At 41.2% G+C, this 18,763-nt stretch overlaps 1 pseudogene; it reads left to right on the forward strand.

Moving 5' to 3' along the window:
• Positions 1–15,659: 15,659 nt before the first annotated feature.
• LOC117037551 (histone-lysine N-methyltransferase SETMAR-like) lies at positions 15,660–16,685 on the forward strand (annotated as a pseudogene).
• The last annotated feature ends 2,078 nt before the right edge of the window (positions 16,686–18,763 follow it).

An 18,763-nucleotide genomic window follows, 5' to 3' on the forward strand; every position in this document is an offset into this window, starting at 1 on the left:
GACTATCACAATACCCGTGTAATCTTGAGAAAGATAGTTAACCTCTCTGGACCTTAAATTCTTCATTGGTAAAGTGGGGCTAATGTCTTTTACATGATTTGGTTTGAGAATTTAGTGACATAACACAAACATGTGACTTGTGCTTGTTTCCTTTCTTATTCAATCGTTCTTAGGATGCGGTGCCCTTCTACTGTAACCCAACTAAATCTCAAATCCTTGATACTGGCTGGCTCCGCATTTCCTAGCAAGGCTGCAGTCTTTGCAAAACTTAGCACAGTAACACCCTTCACTCCTACTGACCACCTCCTACCCCAAGGATGTAAGTTAGCTTTGAGTCCCCAGATATGGTCTTCCCCTGCGTGGCAGTTCCTGGTATTCATGTCCTTGTGTAATTTCCTTCCCTTGAGGTTTAGATGGACCTAGTGACCCATTCCTAATGAACAGATTACAACAGAAATGATGAGATGTTACTTCTGAGATTAGGTGACAAAAAGCCTGTGGCTTTCCTCTTGGGCATCCTTTCTATCTCTCTCTCTCTCTCTCTCTCTCTCTCTCTCGCTTCCCCTCTCACTCTGAGGGAAGCGAACTGCCATGTTGGGAGCTGCCTATGGGACGTCCATGTGGCAAGGACCTTCTGCCTCTGGCCAGCAGCCAGTGGGGGCCTGAGCCCTGCCAACAGCCATGTGCATGAGCTTGGATGCATACCCTTCCCCAGCCAAGCCTTGAGATGACTACAGCTATGACTGACAGCCTTCTGAGGGACCCTGAGCCAGAGGTCCCCAGCTAAGCAGCACCAGGAGTCCTGACTCATACACACTGTGAAATAATAAATGTTTGGTGTTGTAGGCTGCTTAAAGAGGTAATTTGTCACCCAGCAATAACCAATATAGAAGGAAAAGGGTCAAAATGAGGTTGACCCCTTTCGAAAGATCCCCCTTCTGCTTAGTGCCCAACACACTGTCAATGGTCAAATAACTAGCAAGTAATATTAGCTTACATTTGTCCTTTAAGAATTTGCTAACATTTCAGCAGCTTACGGCTGCTACCTCTTTTTCTCATGCTCTGCAAAAATCATAATGGCCCATGTGTCCCATGTCTCCTGACTCACTTCCCCTCCTACATGGGATTCAGTTTGGTTTGCCTTGTGACCTCATCTCTCTAATGGGCTAAAAAGAGTTATGATTTGATAGATTATCTAGCTTTTTCACGTTGTTAAGGTGGAAGCAATGTCTTTTTGTGGCTTTCTCCATCTTAAGGGCAAGTGGAACCCTAGACTGGGTTTGAATTTTGATCTCTCCTTTCCTTTCCTTCTGACCAGATGCTGTGATGCAGGCCATAGAAAGCCCACACGACCAAGACAAGGAGGCCTGGATTTACCCTTTGAGTCTTAGGTCTATAGCTGACCGCTGCCCCGTATTCATTCCATTGACTCATACAAGCAGATGTGCCTACTCACCTAGACACAAGAGAAGAGGGTGGCCTTTCCAATGGGATATGAAGACCATCAAGGCTGACTGTCACCCACCGCTTGAAATTTCCACCGTTAAAGTTGGTAATGAGTTTGATAGCAAGTCTTTTGAGGGCGGGCCAGCACAAGAAAAAACTAAACTCCAGTGTAGATTTGTTTTTTTGTCTAGTTACCCTCCAACTGGGCAATTTGTCTTGGGTAACTCACTTTGATTATCGATCTACCAATGTCCTTATCTATTAAAGAAGGACTTAGATGATATTCCTTACGATAATATAAAAATTAAATTCTAAATTTATGAGAAAGAGACTCTGCTCTTCTCTGATTTGCATTTATATTACTCTAGATTCCACTGTTATGTTGGGCTCTAAGTAGATGAGACCGACCAGGTAAGTGTTAGGAAAGGTTAAGGATAACTGTGGTAATTATTGTGCTTTGTTTGCACATTCCCATTCCTCTTCCTCCATTTTCCTCACCCCCCAACTTCTCTGCTTCCCCCACTCCGACACAAACACACAAGCTACAGGACTGAACACGTGACCCAGCCGATCTTAGTACAGTTGACCCTTGAACAACATGGGGGTTAGAGGCACCGAGCTCTGTGCAATCCAAACTTAACTACTAATAGCCTACTGTTGGCCAGACGCCTTATCGGTAACAGAAAGTTAGTTAATACATACCTTGTATGTTATTTGTGCATTCTTACAATTAAGTAAGCAACAGACAAGAAAATGCTGTTAAGCAATCATAAGGGAGAAAAAATACACTCACTGTGTTTATTGAATAAAATCCACATATAGGTGGACCTGCACAGTTCCGTGTTGTATTTTACTTTCCTTTTTTTTTTTTCTTTTTTTTTTACTGTACTTTAACCCTCAGTCAGCAATCTTTAGTCTAAGAAATGTACATAGGAGAGCCCTTGTCTTGGATTACTGTAAATATTCTGGAAAAGGTAGTTTTCCAGTTGTGTTTGCTAGTCTGTGAGATTGTACGTTTGGGAATGCTGGCTACCACATGGCGAGAAACTTGCTATAGAATGAAGCCAAGACAAGGAAAGCGGAGAGAAAGAGGGAAAGGTCTCTGGTACAGTGTGTCTCAGCTCCAATTTCTAAGACTCTGATCCTACAGCTCTTTAGATCCTGAGCAAACCTAGGTATGACCCTTCCCAGGTGTATGAGGCCATAAGCAAAGTTGATCTGACTTGAGTTTCAGTTACTTGCAACTCAAAACAATCCTGATAAATACAGAGACTGAGAGGATGTAGAGGTCATTAAAACAAGTCCTGTAGGATGAAGCACAGAATGAAAGACTAAAGTGATGGGACACTTGAAGGTGAAGGATCCAGGGAACCCAGGTGAAACACCTGACTTGATTCCTGTCCAAACGTACATGGCTGCAGATTGCCAACTACTTCTTAGAAGGTGGAGAAAGAATGGAGGCTTATTTTACACGAGATCCTTGTCAAACTCTCAGGCAACAGGGTAACCTGGACATGGTTTCTTTCAAGCTATATTTGTTTGTGAAAACCAATTGGTAGGGCAACCTTATCCATTGGGAGGACTAACAGAGCAACCTTGCTGTCTCTAATGCTGGCAGTCTCGGCTTTTTAAGTGTAATGTGACTCTGGAGACAATGTCATTGATTAGATTATCATGTTACAAAATTCCAACTGCAAGTGTACTCAGAGCAGTGGCATTGTGTTAGAGGGGAAAGCATGGGTGTTGGAAAAGAATGTAAAGTGGAGTCAGACATCATACTCTCTCACCCAATCCCCACTATGTGCAAGGGTGAAGGGTGTCACCTCAGTTTTGGAGCCAGGAGTCGCTAACAGCTCCTATGGGGATAGAGTCAATAGCCTTGGCCTTGGTCTCATTAGTCTAAGCTCTAGCCAGCTGAATTAATCATAGAAACGAGCACTTGTCTATGTAACACACATTTTCCCAGGGCATTTAAGCTCTGGGTTTAAAGGGAAGTTACATTAATAATAGCAATCCATATTTTGCTGAGTTTTTCCATGCCCCTTGCTATAACGGAATATCCAATCCCATAACAAGTTCCCCAAAATTATGTCTTGGGACCTCTGAGGGGATTCTTACAATGCACAAAAACAAGCCCTGACAGCCACAATATGGAGTCCACCTATGTACTTGATTCCATCCTCTCTTTCTCTGCCCCTTTAATGTCACCAAAAGGACTGCCATTGTGTCCTTCAGGCTTCGGCAATGCACCACCACACTCTACAGAAGTGAGGAAACACCTTCCTCACTCCTAACATCCCCCTCCAGGAACACCGACCATTAGCATTGCATCCTGTGAGTGCACAGGCATGCGCGCACACACACACACACACACACACACACACACACAACCCTCCCTTACTAACAAGATCTCTCACCGTGATCCCAAAGAGGGGGTATATTTTACTCCAAATTGTGAAGGGATCCTTTGTACCGAGCACTCTTTTCCATTCCCATATGTCGTTCCTTTTTTTCTTTCCCACGAACAGAACCCAAATGTGAATCCATGGCGCTCACGGGGAGCCAGGCTCCCAGACACGGCCGGCACTATCCTGCAGCCTCTCGCCTCCCACTGCCGCAGCACGCACTTCACCTGCGGAATACTCCCGGCCTCTCTGTCATCCAAAACATCCCTGGGGGTCCATAATCAAGACGTAGGTCACAAGCCCTGCGCTTCACTTTGATGTTTTGGTTGCATGTACATAATTTCTATTTTGCATAGCATAATAGATAAGATGGCACTTGCTAATGAATCCAGTATAGCTTGAGAAGGAAACCTCATTGCTTTGGCTTGCCTTAAAGAAGGAGCTCACGCTCTAGTGTGCCTCACAGAACAGTAAAGATGAATGCGACAGGAATCATCTTAAAATGACAGACTGGAATTTATTTTTTCTCTGCTCCTTGTCTGCCATCTTATGGAGATATATATGAGCCATTAAAATAGGAAGTCTAGCTACAAAGCAGAAGAGATAGCGGGTTGGGACTCATACACTCCACGGAAAGTCAATCAAGATCTTAGAACACGTGGTTACCTTTGAGATTTAAATTCAAACCTTAGGTACTAGGCCCCTTTATCTTCCTAATTTTGTGTTAGGGACTTTCTTATACATTATCCCATTTAATCTCCATGATTAAACTGTGCTAGCTCTGATATTTGAAACAAAATATACTGCTTTACCTCTTGTTCTCCAAGTAATACACATTCACTCAAAAAGAAAAAAATCTGATAGACATTTTTAAATCATCTATATTTCCTATGCTCAAAGTATTTCAACATTTTGATATATGTGATATATATTATTCTACCATATTTTTCTATGCATACATAACTTATACTTTATAATATTACAATTTTAAACCTATTTTTTTCTGAAATAAGATAATAGTGAATATTTTTCTACGATATGAAATTCTTTTTCTATAACATGTTAAGGTTACATAAAACTCTATCATACAACATACACCATGATATATTTAGTGGCTTCCCTATTGTTGAGGACGTAAGCTGTTTCCAATATTCAGTTATTATAAAAATACTTTGACCGACATTCTAATAGCAACAATCTTTACCCATAACCATGATTATTCCTTTCAGATTGATTCCCACAAATAGAATTTTTGCGTCAAAGCACATGTAAAGTTTTAAGACTTTTCTTCTGTATTGCCAAATATCCCTCTAGAAAAGCTATAGCAATTTACATGGCCACTAGTGGTATAAAAATGTACTCATTTCCTTGCAACACTGCTGGCATTTTTACCTTTGCTGATTGTTTGGAAGAAAAATTAACTTTCATTTCTTTAAAATGTGCAGTTCTTAATATTTACTAGTAGGTTAATTATCGTTTTCATAGGTTTACTGGCCATTTACACTTCCCATGTAAAGTGATAGTCATTTTCTTTGTCTCTTTTCTATTAACTTGCTCCTTTTTTCTTATTGATTTTTAAATGCTTTTTATTAAACCTTCCATATGCATCATAAATATCTCGTGATTAACTCTTCCATAAGTACCAAAAATATTGTCTCCCAGTTTGCCTTTTAATATTTAGTATTTGATATATATTTGTTCATGATCGATTTTTATGGAGTCAAATTATTCCATATTTTTAATGGTTTTTGTACTTTTATGCACACTTAGAAAGGTCTTCCAAAATTATTGTTTTTTAATTGCTTTATTATCTTTTTAAATTGTAAAGTTTCATTTTCACATTTAAATCTTCACTTTGGGTGAAGCAGAAATCTACCTTGGGTAGATTTCTGAAGCAGAAATCTACCTTGATTAAATGGCTGGCTATTATTATTAAGTAATCCATTCTTTTTCCACTGAGTTGAAATGCCAGTGTTATCAAAAATTTTTGTTATATTTTGAGACTATTTCAATTCCATTTCATTACTTTAGCACAGTGCCTGTCATCATTCTTGTGTCTTGCCTTTTCTACTAATCCTGCCACGGGGAAACTGCTTCTTTTTCTACGCAAAAGGAAGACAAGTCACCTGTTTTGAGATCTTGAAAAGCAAAGAGTGAAAATAATGATTAACCATGGATAGTTTCAAATCAAAGCGTGTCAATTTAAAGGAAATCATTCCTAAAGTAATGGACTTCAATCCTAATGCTTTTGTCCCTATTAGCCATTAGCAACTGGAAGAAGAAGAAACAAAAAGCCCTGTTAAAACACTTGTCTTTTTATTACCCCTTGAGTTACATGGAGATCCAGTGGAAGGTAGAAGTTGGCCAGAAGAGCAATGCTATCCAACCCACATATACGAAGCAGAGAGCCATGGCCTACCCATATGGCCGTTTTCATCTCTTGCTGCTCCTTTAACATAGGAGAGTAAGAATCCACTTATGATATTAGGTAGTGTAAATAGGCCTTTGACCCTGCACCAAAGACCTCTATCACTCACTGTTTTGAATCTGTTTCTGGTCAACTCAGTTGGCCCGAATGCAGCTCTAATGAGGCTGAGGTCACGGGTTCAATACCAGTGTGGTCTAATTACCAATAAGTCAACGATTTCAGGGCCTCAGCTTGTACTTCTAAACCAAGCCAGCCATTTTGCATATGCTCAGCTTTGGTCACACAGGGGACAAGGTGAGAGAGCAGAGATAAATCAGAACAAATCTCCCACCGTAGTGGGACGTGCACTCAATGCCCTGCTGTTGGCAGGTAGTAGCAGGGCTTGGGATATGAGCAAGGAGAGCACATTTTTATATTGGCATGACGGCCGTCAGTAATTGGCATACACTCCACCCCTATCCTGCAGAGGGGCTGCCAAACTCCCGTCTCAAAGGACTTATTATTCTAATTTACAGGATAGAGATGGGGGTGGGATGGGTCCAGGGCTTGAACGGGAATGTTTTTAGTAACCACTGATGCCTAGGGGAACCTCAAAAAAGTAAATGGAGATGTAACCTTTCTTTTTAATTTCATTATGAAGTAAATCAAACATGTTAAAGACAATTTGGAAAACAAGCAAAGAAATAAAACATCCATTTTCACCAACACAACACAGGCAAAATTAGAAATTTTAGACTCACTTTTCATGACCATTTTAATGCATTCCACAAATAACATTTCACAGGAGGAATAATAAACATTTGTAGAGAAAATGGAAATCACCTACCGTCCCTAACAGAGCGACTATTTTACATTTTCCCCCGTAGACTTTCAGTCCTCACCCACAGAAGCACTGCATTCTGCGTGACTCCTCGGAAATGCAGAGGTCCCCAAAGGTGCTGACCCACCAACTTGACAAAAGGCCCATAATTAAAATCCCCCAGGACATAGAAGACACTTCCGTCTTCTTGATTCCGCTTACTCTTCACATACTAAAGAAGTTTCTAATTACAAGTATTCGGCACAATATCATTTGGAACGCATCAAGAGGGAGGGGGAAAATAGCCCTCCTGCTTAATGTGAACGCGGCAGAATTGGCACTCCCCTTTTAGAACGTACTGTAATTTCTCATGGAAACACTTTGTGAAAAGCCAGTCATATATCGTAGCCCCCTAAGTATGAAACCACGGGTCCCTCTAACCACACAAAACAGCTGTGCCCTCGAAAGAAAGGTCATCTGCTGCAGCCGTGTTTCTTTTTACTTTTAAAGAAATGTCAGACCATGTTTTATGCGGTCCTTATGACAGGGTGCTGTTTATTGTATCACCAAGCTGCCATAACTTCAGGATGAGGAAACTGCCATTATTTGGAGAGTATATATCTTTCTGACTTGCAGGAAAGATGAAAATTAAGAACGGCCCTTTTGCGGAGTGGGTCTAAGTATTCTTTGACAGTCTCCTACAATATTTCAAACATCTTCGTCAGACCCATAAAACCTGATTCTCGCCTCACTTAGCCCAGCTGAAGCTGTGTTGGACTTAGGATATTTATCGCAAGTGTGCTGTGAATGCTGCCACTTGGCAGATGTTTTTGAGCAGGGATTTTAAGCCAGGTTCCTTGGTGCCCCCAAGGCTAATGAAGTGTACATAATGAAATGATCCGACATTAGGAAATAACGATAACTAATGTTTATCATGTGCCCGGTTCTGGGCTAAGTGTTCTACATGTATTATCTCAATGTGTCCTCACATTTAGGAGGGCACCATACGTAATCCAACGATACAGATAAGAAATAAAATCAAGTAACTTGCCCCAAGGTCACACTGCTGGGAAGCAAGGGTGCCGGGATTCAAACCCAGGGCTGGTCACCCTGTGCCAGATACGTTAATCAACATAGGTCACTCATGTGATCTTTCCCAGGCACTGTGGTCCCACAGCATAATAAGGACTGTCTTCATAGTTCTTACACGTTGCTATCACTATCTAAATTGTGTTGGAGAGAGTCAGTTCTGTCCACATGGTAACACAATCCTGTGACAGATTGCATTTGAAATCAGATCTGTGTGACCTCCAACTCCATATTCTGATGCCAAAGTTGTCGACCTGGAGACTTTTCTGGAGATGAGAAGGAAAGGGGAATGTAAGACATTTTCAAAAACCTGCTCCAGGTCTTGATTGTTTAGGATCAACAGGGGAGGGAACGTGATAAAGTCACTTGAGAGTTCTGTTTAAAATCCTTGTCAAATTCTGTTTCGTTGTGTTCTTATGTTCTAGTGCAACTGCAATGTGAGGAATGCCAAACTGCTTCAAAAACCAGGATCTGGACCAAGCTTACGAGGGATAAGCCGTTACTCAGCTATAAATGCAACCTGTTCGTGTAAGTTATCAAGCAGTACCTTGCCCGGGTCACACAGCTAGTGGTGGCACAGTGCAGCCTAGGCAGTCTCCTGCCAACTAGAAATCTCTGTTGGGGTGGGGCAACTGTGAGGTTCAGACTGAGTAGGTGAAGTGGCTGTGAACATTTCTTTAGAGAAAAGAAAGTCACAAGGGAGGCCGACAGCTGACAGATATATTCACTTGCTTTCCTTCCCCTCAGCTCCCCCCAATCCCCCCCAACCCCCATCCCACATTCCCCTCCCTTGCCCTTCCTTGCTCCCTTTCTTCTCCCTCCTTCCTCAGCCACCCTGGGGTGGGAGGGGCGAGCCAGCAGGGCGGGCGGGTGGTGGGAAATCACTGGATAGGTGGGCTGGCTTCTAGCCTCCGCTCTGACACTCACTGGCTTTGTAACTCTAGACAAGTCGCTTAACCTATGTCTTTCGACCTCAATTGCTTCATTTTTTTTCAGCAGATTTGTATTAAATGCCAAATGAAGTGTTCATATTTCATCGGTGACATGAGGAGTTAGGCCAAATGGACTGTACAGTCCTTTCTGTGTTTAAAATGCTGTGACTTTCTCCCTTGTCTCTGATGCTCCCTTCCCCTTCTTTCTCATTTCTTCCTTCCTTCTCTACTTTCTTCCTCTGTAACCTGTGTTCCAGCCTACCTCTAAGTCTCTACACGGAAGCAGAGAAGTAAAGATGGAGAGGAGAGAAATTCATAAGTTTGTGGGATCTTTCTTTCTTAAAGTCAAATCAACCTTCTTTACTTCCTCCCTACTTCCTTCCCTCCCTTCCTTCCTCCCCCTCCCTTCTTTTTTCTTTCTTTCCTTTGCTCCCTCCCTCCCTACTTCTTTCCCTCCCTCTCTCCTTTCCTTCCTTCCTTTCCCTATGGTAATTTTCTTTGGCTTTTCAAGAGAGATTTTCCGGGACTAAAGAGACCTCTCTTAATTCATCTCCTCATTCAGGCAAACATTTTGATTGTCTGCAAGTACCAGCATTTTGTCGGGCATGGTAACTACAATGGCCACCAGTGGGATCTGGGAGATATCTGCTCACATTGGTTTGCAAACTGTGGTTCCTCTGGGGAACAAAGGAGCTGACACACACTATAATCCCTTGCCTCTACAAGAAGTGCCTAAACCAAACACCTGGACTACCTTAAAAGTGAAAGCCTCGGGAGTCCACGGCAATAAAGCCTTCCAGACAGACTTGACTCCAATGGCTTTCAAGGACGGTCAGCAAATGCCACCTCTGTGTGTGTTGACTGCATCCAGCCTTTCTGCTTGAAAAGAACTTCAAAGGGCTTGAAGACTAGCTAGACCAGCGTTGCCCAACAGAACTTTTCTGGTTAGGGAAACGTGTCTGATATGGAAGCTAAAGCCACATGGCTACTGAGCCCTGGAAATAATGCTAGTGTAACTGAGGAGTTCTATTTTAAATTTTCTTCTATTTTAACTGTTTAAATTGAAATAGCCACATGTGGCTAGTGATTACCACATAAGGCAGTGCAGATACAGAGCACTAGAAACTCACATGAACAAACAGAACTCCTAGATAGGATAGAGCAAATTATGTAAAATGGAAGACAGGTACATTGCATAAGACGATGAGGAGGTTTACGGTAATCAAATCTTGAAGCATGGGCTTGTGAAGAGGAAAAATGTCAAAACAAGGAGAAGGGAAGGGCCTTACTTACTCTTAGACAGTTTCAGATGTCCCTGGCACGTAGTGTGGCTCTCTAAAATTTCGTTGAATGGATGAATGGTTGCTACAGGTCTGGCTAGGCTTCTTTGGTCATTATGAAGAACAGAGATCCACCCACATTAGCTTAAGCAAATGTTGGTAGTAGTTGTAGAGAAGCTGTATTTGTTCTAGACAAGGGGTAGGATCTTTTGAACCTCCACAATCAGGAGCTAAATAGAGCTAAACTCATGGTGATTAGATGGCTCTGGAATAAATTTCAACAATTATTTTTAAAAATAACATGATGTCAGACCCCAATAAAAACTATATAAACATTTTCTGGGTTTTAGTCCTGATAAAATAAAATTTTTTTAAAGGCTTTTAAAGGGTGTATCAAAGGCAAGAAGAATAAGGAAGTCTTCATGCTTGGGGAAGACGTTGATATTAATTGATCATGGATAGAAATCAAAGTATTTGGCTCCAGTTTATTTTTTCTTCCTATTTTATCTCAAGGATAAAAATATCTTTTCATACGAGAAGAGATAAAGCAAACATTGTAAGACAGAAGCCAACGCTGGTTATAACACATCTTACTGCTCTCAGTGAGTTCAAGTCTCCAGGTCTACACAAATTATACCACCAACCAGTGTCTTGCAGAAATAATGAAAGCTGAAATGCTATGGATACATTCTGAACAGCTATGGAGAATGAGAGAAGTCTCAGTGGGCTGGAGAGGACTGACCATTTTCCCAATTTTCAAGAGAGGGTAGAGAAAAGATCCTATCAACTAAAGGCTGATAGGCTTGATGATAATCTCTGGAACAATTAAAGTAAGCTTGAAAGGAAAAAAATTGTGGACATACTTTGAAAGGAAAGCAGTGATCACCAAGAGTCAGGATGGGTTCACTAAAAATAAATCATGTCAGTCTAACCTCCATCCTGCTTTTGGTACAGAGAATTGCAAGACATGCAATAAATTACACTTCAGCAAGGTATCTGACAGGGTCTCTCATTAGATCCTTATGGACAAAATTTAGAAATCTGAGCAAACTGCTGGTACCATTAGATAGATCAGTAATCACTTGGATGGCTTTCCTCAAAGAGTTGTGATTAATAGATGGCTGTCAACCTGAGGGGAGGTTTTCAGATCGTGCCACAGAACTCTCTGTCCTTGGCCTGCTCCGCTAAATGTTTACATGACTCAGATGAGGACAGTGATGGTATGTTCATTAAATCAGCAGATGACAGGAAACTAGGAGGGATACATAACAGATTTCAGGCCCCAGATCTTCTCGGTCTGAGACAATGGGCCAACTTTAATAAATTTTCAGTGCAAGGATCTGCCCTAGTACATAACGATGAACACCCCCCTTTAGCACCAGATGGGGAGAGGCCAGGAAAACCTGGCCTGTGTGATTAAAACCCAGCTTCTACCATTTTCCATGATCAGACCAGCAGAAACAACCTGCCTTCCAGTCTCTTGTGCTCTGTGGTCAGTATAACATGCTCAACATCTCTTATTTCACCCCTTGGCCCTTGTCAGGACTGACCCACAGGCTGACACCTCAGCCCCTTGTCTAGGCGCCCTGCTCCCCAGGAAGGAGTTGCCATGTTTCAACCTACAGTTACAGTGCCCAGTGCTTCCTTCCCTTCCTGGGAGGAACTCGCAAAGCCAGTTCTTGCAGTTTGCCTTGGGATGGGGCTGAAGAAGGCTTCTGCCCTCGGTGACCAGGCTGGGCTCATGAAATTGCACCATCCTCTGTCCAGCAAGCTCTGCTGGTGATCTCTGATGTCATCTAAAAACCTCAGCCAAGCCTGCTTCGCCCCTTAACACTTTGGGAGGAAGGTTTCTGGGACATATGATAGACAACTGAAGTTGGTTATGTTCAAGAACCACTAATGCAAGCACTCGGGCAGTGGTTGCTTGTTATCAGGTGATTATAAACCCAAAAGCCAATGTGATCCTGAGCTCTTCTCTCAGAGATAATGAATCCATCGTAAGGGAAGTGGTTATCTTGTTCCTTCTCATGTTGATTAGACCATGCTGGGTACCACACGGAGCAACATTAACTAATTGAAACTTCCTTGGAGAAGAATGGCTAGAAAAGTTAAGAGACTTGAAGCCAACTAAATAAAACAAAAGTTGAAAACTTTGGATGTTTCACCCTGAAGAGATTGTAATAGCTGTCCACAGATTTTTACGTCTTTCATGTGAAGAAGGATTGGAGTTATGTTACTAGATAAAGCAAGCATCAATAAGTGAAAACTACAGAAAATCAGATTTCTTACAATAATCTCTAACAATTAGAACTGTCCAAGACGGGCCCTGGTTCCCTTAGGACCTTCTGAATTCCTGTTGCTAGAAGTGCTCAAAAAGAGATAATGTGTTATCTGTAATGTCACAGTTAGAATGCAGCCGCCAACATGTAGTTAACTGGACAATCTTCAAGGCTCTTTACGCCCCAGGTTTATAATTTTATAACTGTATATCTGATCTAACTTGGGCTAGTTTTTTCCTAATTCTCCTGGCCTACTATTCCAAGAATATATTCTAGAGAAGACACATGGCCTCTCTTTTTAAGTTTGCAAGCTCAGGCAGAGAAAAATTGGGGAGGACCAAGAGTAAGCCTTCTCTGATGACACAGCTGGTAAGTATCTGTAGGGGTCTCCAAAATTCTCCTCATCATGTGTAACAATTCTTGCCCTCACCCCAGCTCCCTTGGGTCCTTTGAAATATGAGTTCAGTCCTGTCCTGTTATCAGACTCTGGACAACAGGTCAGTGTCCCTCCCAAGCCTTTCTCTTCACAGATGGGAAGCACTCCAGGACACTGTGGCCAAACTGGGTGGAGGGGGCCTCGCTTGCACAGTCACTGAAACCCAGACATTAACCTGACTGGCTTCTTCTGCTCCCAGGATGAGAAGGGGAATGGAGAAAGGAGGGAATGATGCTGACTAGGCTCATTCATCTTCTTGCATTAGCCTGTGGCCATTCTATTCTGGGCCTACTTCCACCCCTGGGCCTGTCTCTCTGGCTATACAGCCTCAAGGTGACTCCCCGCCTCACTCCCAGGCCTCTGGGCCACCCTTCCCAGATGAGCATCCTGCTGCATAACTAGCAACCTCTGTCCAAAATCACACATATTTCACCTGGAAGAGGAAGATGTGGTTCAGACAGTTGCCTCCAGAAAGGGAAGGTAGGATTATTTTAATTGTTATTGCCATCAGCCCTATTTCCTGAAAATGTACAGCGGCAATGATGGAAGGTACTTCCTTGAACACATAAGAAGCCAAGATAAAGAATACTGAATGATTGACTAGTCTCAGAGCACGCACTAGAGAGAACCCATAATATGTGGCTGGGAGGTATAGCCAGGTGACAATAAGCGATCTTTTCAAATCTAAGGGCAAATGTAAAAAAAAAAGAAGAAGAGAAGGAGGAGGAGGAAGAGGAGGAGGAGGAGCAGGAGGAGAAGAAGAAGAAGAAAGTAGAATGGTGGTTGACGGGCCAGGGGAAGAGAGTCATAGGAATTCACTGTTTAATGGGGACAGAGTTTCAGACTGAGAAGATGAGACCAGTTCTGAAGATGGATGGTGGTGATGTCTGCACAGCAACGTGAATGCACTTAATGCCACTGAACTGTACACTGAAAAATAGTTAAGACGGTAAATTGTTTGTTATGCGTATTTTAGCACAATATAAAATTGAACAAAAGAGATCTTTTCAAATCTAGATTTGTACTCTGATTTTCAATGAGAACGTCTAAGAATCAGCACAAAGGTAATGTGGTACAGGCCACAGGCATCTGAGACATGATGAGAAAGTAGGTGAAGAAGTAAGGAAGAAATCCATCGAAGCTGGAAAGTCATACTTCTCATGGACAAGAGAATTTCCTCACTCAGGAATTACTGACACTCAACAGCCCCCTTGCCCTTGGTTTCTGGGTTCTCAGCCAACAATAACTCAGAGCAGCACATCTGAAGAGAGGAGGATACACAGGGAAGAGATGTTAGAGGAAGACACAGAGTCTAGAAAATATATTGGGTGACGATGAAAAGCATATACAAAACTAATAATAGTCATTAGACTGAGGCCAGTTAGTGCTGGAGCAAACAAGTTCTTCCCAGCCTCATAGGCCCTGATGGTCTTGAAGAACAGATAAATAACAGATAATAAAGAACAGATAATAAAGTTACCCAGGTATCATTTAAAAATTTCAATAACGGTCAGTGTTCTTAGTTAAGGAAAGAAGGACAGTACCAAATACTTTTCATAAATAGTCTCATACACGCTTTCATTTTTTGCCCCTAAGTTTTGCATTTAACATGTAAAGCAGTTGTCTGGAAGAGTCACAGATACAGAGCCCTTCATTTTCTCATAATACCTGGTACATAAGTGTTTCAGAGAGTTCCAGAATGCTCAGAGTTCTGCCACTTCTACTGCCTCTTATTCAGGGGAAGGGGAAGGAAGTTCCAAGGGTGTTTTTCTCCCTATATACTTGGCCTTACCTTTTCATGTGTGTTCTCAGTTAAGGAAACCCACATGTGCTACATGGGACCAGAGACCAATACAAACAACAGGCCACACATCCTCTCAGCTTGAAGACGGCCATCCACCTCTGAGGAGGACTGGTAGGTAAACACTGATAACTGGAAGTGCTCTCAGTTGAATGGAAACAACTTAAACCAACCAAAGACTGTCGTTTGGGAAGAATAAAGGCTATGAAATCAATAGAAGGTAGGCTAAGGGAGCTCATGTTGCCATTCCAAATCTGCTGTGTAGAAAGGATGTGTCACTTAGAATGCTTAAGAAGCCCACCGGCCATTTTAAAAGAGACTTCAGCACTTGTAGTCCTCAAATGATGGAGGATGTTGTTTGAACAAGGGACAGTCTTTAACTGAACCAGAAATGGGAACCTGATCTAAGGCCGGCCAATATATAGGCTGCTCCCCAATCAGTGAGAGGGTCTAGCATAAAACAAAACTACCCAACAGATAATTAGTTAGGCCAACCTTTTCTCCCATCAGAATTTGAAAAGGAAAATCTGGAGCAATTCAGCTGGTGTATTTGGGATACATAGCAAGTAAGAAATATTAGGTTGGCCCAGAAACCGCAATAGTAATTGTGGTTTTTGCATTGTTGAAATTTGCCGTTTGATATTGGAATACATTCTTAATAAAGGTGGTTATGTTGTACATCATTTTAATGCGCATTTCTCACTTTATGGGTTTTTTTGCTAATGACTTATTACTTGCTGTTTATTTTATATTTATTTTAGACTATGGAAGTGATGTTAAACAAAAAGCAAATTCGAGCAATTTTCTTATTTGAGTTCAAAACGGGTTGTAAAGCAGCGGAGACAACTCGCAACATCAACAACACATTTGGCCCAGGAACTGCTAATGAACGTACAGCGCAGTGGGTTCAAGAAGTTTTGCAAAGGAGACGAGAGGCTTGAAGATGAGGAACATAGTAGCCAGCCATCGGAAGTTGACAATGACCAACTGAGAGCACTCATCGAAGCTGATCCTCTTACAGCTACACGGGAAGTTGCCGAAGAATTCAATGTTGACCATTCTATGGTCGTTTGGCATTTGAATCAAGTAGGAAAGGTGAAAAAGCTGGATAAGTGGGAGCCTCATGAGCTGACCGAAAATCAAAAAAATCGTCGTTTTGAAGTGTCGTCTTCTCTTACTCTATGCAACAACGAACCATTTCTCGATCAGATTGTGACGTGTGATGAAAAGTGGATTTTATAAGACAACTGGCGACGACCAGCTCAGTGGGTGGACCAAGAAGAAGCTCCAAAGCACTTCCCCAAACCAAACTTGCACCAAAAAGAGGTCATGGCCACTGTGTGGTGGTCTGCTGCCACTACAGCTGATCCACTACAGCTTTCTGAATCCTGGCGAAACCATTACATCTGAGAAGTATGCTCAGCAAATCGATGAGATGCACAGGAAACTGCAACACCTGCAGCCTGCATTGATCAACAGAAAGACCCAATTCTTCTCCACGACAACGCCCGACTGCACGTCGCACAACCAATGCTTCAAAATTTGAAGGAATTGGGCTACGAAGTTTTGCCTCATCCGCCATATTCACCTGACCTATTGCCAATCGACTATCACTTCTTCAAGCATTTCGACAACTTTTTGCAGGGAAAATGCTTCCACAACCAGCAGGATGCAGAAAGTGCTTTCCAAGAGTTTGTCGAATCCCAAAGCATGAATTTTTATGCTACAGGAATAAACTTATTTCTCACATGCAAAAATGTGCTGATTGTAATGGTTCCTATTTTGATTAATAAAGATGTGTTTGAGACTAGTTATAATGTTTTAAAATTCACGATCCAAAACCGCAATTACTTTTGCACCAATGTATATCGATGAACCAAAAAATTAAAGGGAGAGGTTATGAGGGAAACCTGGGATAGAAAGACCTTCTTCATTATATAATAAGCAAAAACCAAGTGCACTGAAAATAACAGAAGAAGGCTATTTATTTACTGCAGGTTAGGAAGATTAAAGCGTGAACCTGGATTACCCTACAGCCCTCATGGAAGGATGGGCGAGTGGGTGGGAAACTCATTTTATTCTGCTTATCCAATACTAGACGCTAACAATATGTGCTTATTTAAATGTAATTTATTAAAATTAAACAAAATTTAAAATGCAGTCTTCAGTGACACTAGCCACATTACAAGTGCTCAGTGGTTTAAGACAACAGTTTAAGCTCCAAAACTTAAGACCATGTAAGACAACGTGGCTATAGAAGATTTCTATCATTGCAGGAAGATCTCTTGGACTACACCGCTTTACATTCTCATACATCCGAAGAGCCCTCCATTACAAAACATACACCAGGTATTGTAGCACTAATCTATTTCTGGCCATTAATACAGGTAAAATTTTAAGATGACATTAGAACAGCAGGCACCATATGACTACGAATTCTTAATGCTAACACAAATATTCCACTTGGGAAACAAAAATTTGTGATAAATCTCTATTTTCATAATTGTTATTTCCCCTAAAATAAAAATGAAACCAAATATCTGTTTTAGACGTACAGTCTCTTCAACTAGAGATAAATATCTATGCTATCATTTAAATAAAATTAATATTATGGTAACAGACTCAAAAATCAAGAGTAAAAATAGTTTTTCTAGGCATATTTATTCAATACTTCTATACATAATCACAAAGAGTACATAACAGAAGAAGGCTATTTAGTAAAGGAAGAGAGATATTGCATTCACATTATCAGCAAAAAAGGCCACATAGAAATAAAAATCCTCAGACACATCATAGCACTTGGCAAATGAACTACTGGAATTCACATACTAAAGCAATTGAATCATTGTTTTCCTGCAGCGTTACAGTTCCAAGTCAAAGAGGCTTTATTAAGACGCAATATGGCCCAAGCAAATACAATTTAAGAAAGCTTACTTTACATGATACAATCATGCTTCACATGACAATATACAAAAAAAAATTATTATTCAGAAACCAAATCATCAGGAAGTTCAAATGATCAAATTTCAATGTTACTATGCACATACCTACAAGTACTAAAAATACCCTAGGAGACTGGAATCTACCTGCTATTAGTTCTGAATCTGCTCCTCCACACTTATACCACCAGGCAGGTCACATTTGTTTTCTGGGTATAAATTTTCTTATCTATAAATAGTGAGGAAACCAAGCAAAAATGCTGAATAGTTCATATAAATGGCTAACAATGCAATTAAAAAATTAACTGCATGTAATAAAAAAGACAGTGCGAAAATAAATTACATACCAGACTCTAACAAAACTACTATGATACTGTGATCATAGATACTCATAACTATGGTATTAAAGAAATGCAAGATGCTAAGGGCACTTCTGAAATATCCACGAAAGAGCAATATTGTCTGTGTTATAAGATTATTATATTCTCATTCTCAAACATCTGTATGGCCTACAATGTTGCTCAGTTAAGCAAAATATTCAAACAAGCAGCGGCACGAAACAAAAATCCACCCTAATAAAAATTAAATTGTAGACACACCCATCAAAAACTGGGTGTTCAGCACAAAAATTGAAGGAGCTAATGGGTCAAAAATGGCTCTCTCAGAAGATGATATTCATATTTTGCAATGGCCTTGACCTCCCTAGCTCTTAAGGCTTTTTATCGGGCAAGGGGGAAAAAATCAGCAACCTGATGATCTTCTGCGGCAAAATTATCTAAAGAACCTTGATTTGGGTTTTCACTAACAAATATAGAAAAAGAGCAGCAGAGTTTGGAGGGGAAGAAATCAAACATTCCGAATGGCAACTAATCCTTTTTGGTGCTAGTTTGGGGAGAATTTTTAAAAGTAAGGAAAGTGGAATGAAAGTA

The sequence above is a fragment of the Rhinolophus ferrumequinum genome, chromosome 18 (assembly GCF_004115265.2).
Source record: "Rhinolophus ferrumequinum isolate MPI-CBG mRhiFer1 chromosome 18, mRhiFer1_v1.p, whole genome shotgun sequence".
Classification (NCBI taxonomy): Eukaryota; Metazoa; Chordata; class Mammalia; order Chiroptera; family Rhinolophidae; genus Rhinolophus; species Rhinolophus ferrumequinum.